Here is a 7,941-nt window from a genome sequence, read left to right as displayed (position 1 = left end):
GAATTTAGAGTTTTAATTAATTATAATTATTATTATTAAACCTAATTAGGAATTTAATTTAATATATTTAGTTTAGTTTAATTATAATTTGTGATTATTAGTTTTAATTATATTTATAAATTAATACTTTTATAGAATAATATTTTTATAAAAATAAGTAATCTTATCATTTTTTTATAAATTGTATATTTTTAAATATTTGTACATTTTTCGTTCGTAATTAGTTTTAAACTTAGTTTTTGCCGTAGTTATTTTATATTTCAAGATTTTTAGGTTTTGCCGTAAAATCCCTTTAGTGCTTTTTCTTTAGATTAAGATTTAGGCGCTTTAAAATTTTACGATGTCACTTATCGCTTTAATATTTAATAGATTTTAGTGCCTATTAAGTTATTGTTGTTTTGAATATAGAATTCTTTTTAAGCTTTAATTCCTTTACACGCAACTTTTAATATTTAATTTTTAGACTTTTAAGTTACGACACTTTACTTTCGTATTATTATTTTTCGACCTTTTATTTTTCAACATTTTTCGACGCACTTTTTTTTCTTCCTCTTATTTCTCGACGCTCTAGTTTTTAGGACATAGATTTTATCTTCAAAATTTCGACAAAAAATTTATTTTAAGCGGTTAAATTGATAGACATCCAAAATTTTCTGCTTCGTAGTAATAGTTGGATTTGTTAGTGGCTGAGTTGTGGATTTTCCGACTTAAAGGATCCTGGCTCCCTGCTGCATCTTTTGGCTATTCTAAACGTGGGCAAAAGCAGAAAAGTCTATTAATTTAATAACTTATATAATTTTTATTTTTATAACTAATAGGATATTCAGTGAATGCACCGAGCAAAACGTTCACAACCTTTCATACGTTCACCACCTGTAACTCGATCAAGACATCTAGCCAATATTGTCGCCGTTAATTTTTCTTTAGAATCATCATCTAGTCGAACGAGTACTCCAATTCAAATTTTTGATAATCTATTTTTTGAACTTGACCTCACAGTTGAGAACCCGGAGGATATTCAAGGACAATTCCAAGATCCTGAACCACTAATCATTCCTCCTTAACCACAAACCGTTAAATCAGAATCTTCAAGTGATTCGGATTCAACAATTTCAAATATGGAAATAACGGAACCTCTAAGTATGGAAGATCGAATGAGTGCCACACGCACAAGCCAAGGACACGCCATTATTAAGCCAGACATTAATGCGCCAGATTATGAAATCAAAGGACAAATCCTACACATGGTAACTAATCAATGCCAATATAGTGGTACGCCAAAAGAAGATCCAAACGAACATCTTCGAACCTTTAATAGGATTTATACTCTATTCAAAATCAGAGAAGTTGAGGATGAACAGATCTATCTCATGTTGTTTCCCTAGACTTTAAAGGGAGAAGCCAAAGATTGGTTAGAATCGTTACCAGAAGGAGCGATTGACACATGGGATGTTTTAGTTGAGAAATTTCTTAAAAGATTCTTTCCGGCATCTAAAGCCGTAAGACTTCAAGGAGAAATTGTTACGTTCGCGCAAAAGCCAAATGAAACATTATATGAGGCGTGGACAAGATTCGGAAAGTTGTTGAGAGGATGTCCTCAACATGGTTTAGATACTTATCAAATAATACAAATATTCTACCAAGGTTGTGATGTTACTACACGAAAAGACATCGACACAGCAGCTGGTGGTTCCATTATGAAGAAAACCACAACCGAAGCTCACAAAATCATTGATAACACAGCATCCCACTCGCATGAGTGGCATCAGGAAAAAGATATTTTTCGTTCATCTAAAGCGGCTAGAGCCGATTCTAGCCATGACTTTGATTCCACTTCCGCAAAAGTAGATGCTTTCGAGAGACGAATGGAAAAGATGAATAAAGATATTCACGCAATACGAATCAGTTGTGAGCAATGCGGTGGACCACACTTAACGAAAGATTGTAACATTGAACAAATAATGGAACAACGTGAGAATGTTTCCTACATGAACCAAAGGCCGGGAAATAATTATCAAAATAATTATCAACCGCCAAGGCCAAACTTCAATCGAAATCAAAACATTCTTTATAATCCAAATGGACCCAACAATAACTCGTACAACTAACAAGGTTCGAATAACCAACCAACTCAAAACAACACTTTCAATCAACAAAGACCTAGCTTGTATAAACTACCACAACAAATCGAAGAGAAAAAGTCAAATCTAGAAGAAATGATGATAAAGCTAATGGAATCTCAAAAACAATTTATTACATCTCAAACACAAACAAATGAGAGGTTTGATCAGTCATTAAGAACTCAACAAGCTTCCATTTTGAATATAGAAAAACACGTAGGTACTCTTGCTAACATGATGAGTGAGAGGGAACAAGGAAAGCTACCGAGTAATACTGAAGTAAATCCTCGGAATGAGAATGTTAATATGGTATCAACGAATTCTGAAAAACCATCATCAGAAGATGGGAAGGTTTTCGATGTGAGTAGCAATGAAGAAGTTACAACACCACCACCACCACCCGAGTATGTAAAGCCAGTGGTGGCATCCTACAGACCACCCATCCCGTTTCCAAGAAAAGGAGTTGAGTATGAGCAAGTAATAGGTAATAAAGTTTGTGATACCTTTGGAAAGAAGAAGAAGAATAATAAGAAGGTTCAAGAAATAAAAACCGTAAAAATAAACCCAGAGAAGACAGTTCCTCCAAAACCTCCACCCAGGTTAGGTGATCCGGGTGAATTTATTGTTCCTTGTCTACTTAGTGATTGTGTCATGTATGATGCACTAGCAGATTTAGGTGCGAGTATAAGTGTTATGCCTCTTTAATTATATAAGAGATTAGGTGTAGGTGAGTTAAGTCCAACGGAAATGAGTGTTTGACTCTTTGATCAAACCTTTTGGCACCCAGTTAGAATTGCTGATAACCTACCCGTTCAAGTACGTAATTTAACCTTTCTAGTCGAATTTATTGTCATTGACATAGAAGAGGACTCAAACATTCCTCTAATTTTAGGTCGACTATTCTTAGTGTCCACCGGGGCTTTATTTGATGTAAGAGAGGGTAGAATGACATTTAGTAATGATGAAAAATCAATCACCTTTGTGAGTCGAAAGGCTAAATCTCCACCAACCAAGACCGTTGAACCAACAAAGACGATTGGTAAAAACCACATTGTTTTACCAACTCCAACGGTAGTGCTTAACAATAATAAAACGCCTAAGTGTGGGGAAAATGAAGTAACACCTAATGATGACCTGATAACAAAGAACCCCGTTGTTGATACAATATTAAATGACCCCGTTATAAATAGTTCAATGAAGAAACTTATTAAACGGATTCGCGATGCTTGAACCAAGGGAAACATTCGGTTAGTATCCAATCTATCTCCTAAATAAGGGGCGAAACTAGTTGAATTTGTGGATATTACACAGGAATCCGACCAATGGCTTAAAGCAAAAGTCACAGATATGCAAGTTGATTATGGTCCAAAAGAAATTGACGATGAAGTTATTCACAATTTCGACACCACAGCTACCTAAGTGTGGGGAGATTCAAATGTTCTAAAAAGAAAATGATGTTTAGAGTTAGTTGTTCTGTTCTCGTGTAATTTCCGAGAATGGAATTCGATTGGTCTTTTCCACTAGCAGACACTAAAGAACTAGTTTTCTCCCCCGTTCTGAATTTTTTTTTGTTTTGTAGGTTTTGTATGAAATAAATACGCTTTTTAAATTTATGTTTTGTGTGAATTTTAAAACAAAAATTTGCTTTATTTCATTAAGTTTTAAAAAAATGATTTCTAAAATTCGTCGTGAGTTAAAGACTAGATCATAGAATCGAAATTGCTTTACCCAAGGGCGGGGCGAAAAATTTTGTTATCATTATTTTTAATTTTATTGATCTAAAGTATAACAAAAAAATAAAAAAAATAAAAAAACCCAAAAATCTTTGCTTTTAAAACAATCGCTTTAAAAACGACAAATTTTAAATTTTGTCGAGGGACGGACTAGGTAAACATACCGAAACTACCTAAAGTAAAAGGAAATAAAAATTTAATAAATTATTCATTTAAATTTTTTAATAAATAAAGGTTATATATATATATATATATATATATATATATATATATATATATATATATATATATATATATATATATATATATATATATATATATATATATGTTTGTAATTTATCTTATGTACAAAACAGGGTAAAACAGTGCACTTTCAAATACTGGCATTAAAGTTCAGCAAAAGCTACTAATTTTGATGACAAGACGCAAAATATCAAATGTGATATAAAATAATATGTTTGCAAACTCGGTATTTTTAATCACTTTTCTACACTAATCAACCTCATGAATTTATAATTATAGTCTGATTTCATGCAAATGAGGGCATTGCATGATCTCAAGTGTGGGGAAGAGTTATAAATTCTCTCAGGTTTACACTTAGTTTAATTGCCAAATTTTGTGAAAATTTGAAAACATTTCAACTAAATGAATTCAAAATCATGTTTATACATATTTATGAACGATAAAAATAGCTTATAAAACCGAAATAATTGTTACCTCGGAGAGAACATAAATGGAGAAACAACCCAAAACGCTTGAATTCATTTAAAATGGAATAAAGGAGAATAAAAAGGCAAAGAAAAGAATAAATAAAAGCTAAGTGTGGGAAGAATTTACCAAGTTCTTCAAAACATATATCATATATTTTTACAAGATTATTGCAGGTACTTTTGCTTTGGACTAAACTAATCAGTTTTACCCGATTTACTGTAATATATTTGAAAGAAAGATGGATCTACACGATGAATCAATTCCATCATTAAAAGGAAGTAAAGTCTTCCGAAAAAGACACGCGCTTCTTGATTTAGGTCAGGAAGTTGTCGTCCAGACCAGCTGTAGGTTGACGAAAAATCTAGAAAAGTCATCTCTAAAATCAGCAGGAAATCCACGGACCTCAGCATCAAACAGGGTCGCCATGTGGTCAGACTTATCCTAACCATGAGAGGATCTATCTCGTAAAATGGGGAGGGCATCGTGCAAATTAGCTTGATAAGACTAATGAATCAGACCCCCAGAAAGGATAATCTCCTTAAAGATTAAAAATCAGCTTTTAAGACTGATATTACTCAATCGTTGATATTGACCTTAAAAATTGAGAATTCATACTTTATGGAATTCAATAATGTCTAAACTCGAGCTAGAACGAGAAAATATTTTGATCAAATTAAAATCGATTTGTTTTCTGAAAACCTATTTTCAATGCGTTCATTACCATTGAACGTAAAATCCTGAGAATTCATCGGAATTCATTAGGTCACCTGAACCAAATCGAGTGCCAACCGTAAGAACGGTGGTTGCATAGCATGGTCGAAGACAGGACCTTGTGCCAGACTAAAAAATTATAGGGTGATCTTTAGTATTTCTCCTACAAAGGATAGTAATTGCATCTGACACGTTTTTGACCATAATTATCTGCATGTCATGGGCCATTGCCTTAACAGTTGCTTGTTCATCGCTTTCCTTTACAACCGGACGGTAGTTTACCGAAAGGTAATATACGGAGCTAAAATTTTAAAAATCTGAAACCCACAAAACCCACAAAAATATTTTGCAAACACCGGTGAAGGGTTATTTCGGAAAACTTGTCTAGGGTAAAATCTAGCTTGAATTTTCAAAAGATCAAATGTTTTCATAAAGATCCAATTTCCTTAAAGGATCTAAATTTTTATAGTCATGTGGGACTGTAAACCACATTGTTACTATCATTGTTTATACCGCCGTATCAAAATCACTGATGTATAAAGTGTGAGAATAAAAAAAAGTGTGATGCGAGTGAAGTGTGATTTAATTTCAAGTTATGTATTGCTTGAGGACAAGCAACGTTTAAGTGTGGGGATATTTGATAGTGCTCCAAATGATCATATATTTAGGCGCAATATCCTTCCAATATGTAAAGCTTTTAGTTGCAATTGTTCTATTTTTATGTAATAATCGTTTAAATAAATAAGTGCGAAGACAAAAGACAAAATCGACGATTTGAAGAAGCAAATGACAAAAAAGCTAAAAAGTACAAAGTATAATCCAAGTGGTTCAATTTATTGATGAGAAACGCCTAAAAATGACAAGAGTACAAGCCGCGAAACGCAAAGTACAAGATATCTAAGCATACGAAAAGGTGTTCGAAAATTCGAAACTGGGAAATAAACCGAGCATCAACGTACTACTCAACGGAGCTAAAATTACAAGTCAACTATGCACAAGAATATAATATATATATATATATATATATATATATATATATATATATATATATATATATATATATATATATATATATATAATTATATGAAATTATATATTATTATATTATATATTATAATATACAGAAGCCCACGTTTAACTCAATTTGGTGAGCTGGAATCCGAAGCTCCGCACTCGCGGAGCTGTAAGGCACAAAAGTACCGCACTCGCGGAGCTGTACAGTTCAAAGTGGGCCTATAAAAGCTCACGCATTCTGCTCGAATTCTACATCCCTTTTTCACTCAATCTCTCTATCTATATACGATATATATATTTATATTTATAATATTAAAGTTTAATTTAATATTAATAATAATTTGGGTTATTGTAAGAAATGTTTTACGGGTTTTAAAGTCGGAACTCTGTCCGTGTAACGCTACGCGATAAATAATCACTGTAAGCTATGTTCTTCCTTTTTAAATTAATGTAAAGTAACTAAGTTATTATTATGCTTATTTGAGCCGAAGTAATCGTGATGTTAGACTAAATAATAAAGATGGGGTTATTGGATTTTGTACCATAATTAATGTTTGAACAAAAGACCGACACTTGCGGGCATTTGACTATGGACTATTAATAGATGGGAGGTATTGTCTAATTGAGTGACAACTCATTGGAGTCTGTCGAACTTATCTTCAAATTAATTAACTTAATAATTAACAATGATTATAGTTGTCCTATTTAGTGACATTCGTACGGAATCTATTATAATCATTTAATTAATTATTCGGGTTGGGTAATTGATTATTCAAACTGATCAAGTGGGTAAATTAATATTAATATCTAATCAAAACAGGGGTGGATTACATACAGTGATAACTGGTGTAATTGTTTACAGAAGTGATAACTGCGTCACAGTTTAAATCTTTAATTAGTTGGAATATTTGACTTCGGGTATAAGGGTAATTTGACGAGGACACTCACACTTTATATTTATGACCGATGGACTATTATGGACAAAAACCAGATAGGTTTCAAATAATCCAGGACAAAAGGACAATTAACCCAGAGTAATAAATTAAAATCAAAACGTCAAACATCATGGTTACAGAAGTTTAAATAAGCATAATTGTTCTATTTTATATCTCATCGTATTTTTATTTACTGTCATTTTATTTATTGTCATTTTAATATTGTTATTTATTTTACACACTTTAATTATTGTCATTTATCTTTACACTTAAAATATAAAATCGACAAACCAATCATTAAACGGTAAACCCCCCTTTTATATATTATTATTACTATATATAATTATATACATTTTATATAAATATAGTTGTTAAAAATATAGTACGTATTCACTAGCTCCCTGTGGAATGAACCGGACTTAATAAAAACTACACTACTCTACGATTAGGTACACTGCCTATAAGTGTTGTAGCAAGGTTTAGGTATATCCATCTATATAAATAAATAAAACTTGTATCATATTTCGCCATATTTCATATTAAAAATAAGTATATTTCGTACCCCTTCGCTCGCACATCAATATACTATGGGTTCCAAAATTTATATATATAAGATATACATATAAATTCTTCAGTGGAACTGAGTTAATACTTCATAACTCGTTAATATGACATACTTGTTGTTTATTATTGATGTTGTTCGCGGTGATTATGGAT

At 32.0% G+C, this 7,941-nt stretch overlaps 1 non-coding gene across 1 annotated transcript; it reads right to left on the bottom strand.

The window, feature by feature from the left end:
* Positions 1–1,502: 1,502 nt before the first annotated feature.
* LOC139860674 (small nucleolar RNA R71) lies at positions 1,503–1,609 on the bottom strand. The gene has a single exon (XR_011763303.1). It is a non-coding gene; the product is annotated as a small nucleolar RNA R71 (small nucleolar RNA).
* Between the last annotated feature and the right edge of the window lie 6,332 nt (positions 1,610–7,941).

Source organism: Rutidosis leptorrhynchoides, chromosome 7, assembly GCF_046630445.1.
Source record: "Rutidosis leptorrhynchoides isolate AG116_Rl617_1_P2 chromosome 7, CSIRO_AGI_Rlap_v1, whole genome shotgun sequence".
NCBI lineage: Eukaryota > Viridiplantae > Streptophyta > Magnoliopsida > Asterales > Asteraceae > Rutidosis > Rutidosis leptorrhynchoides.
The sequence above is the reverse complement of the archived record's forward strand: the minus strand, read 5'-3'. Positions and strand labels throughout refer to the sequence as shown.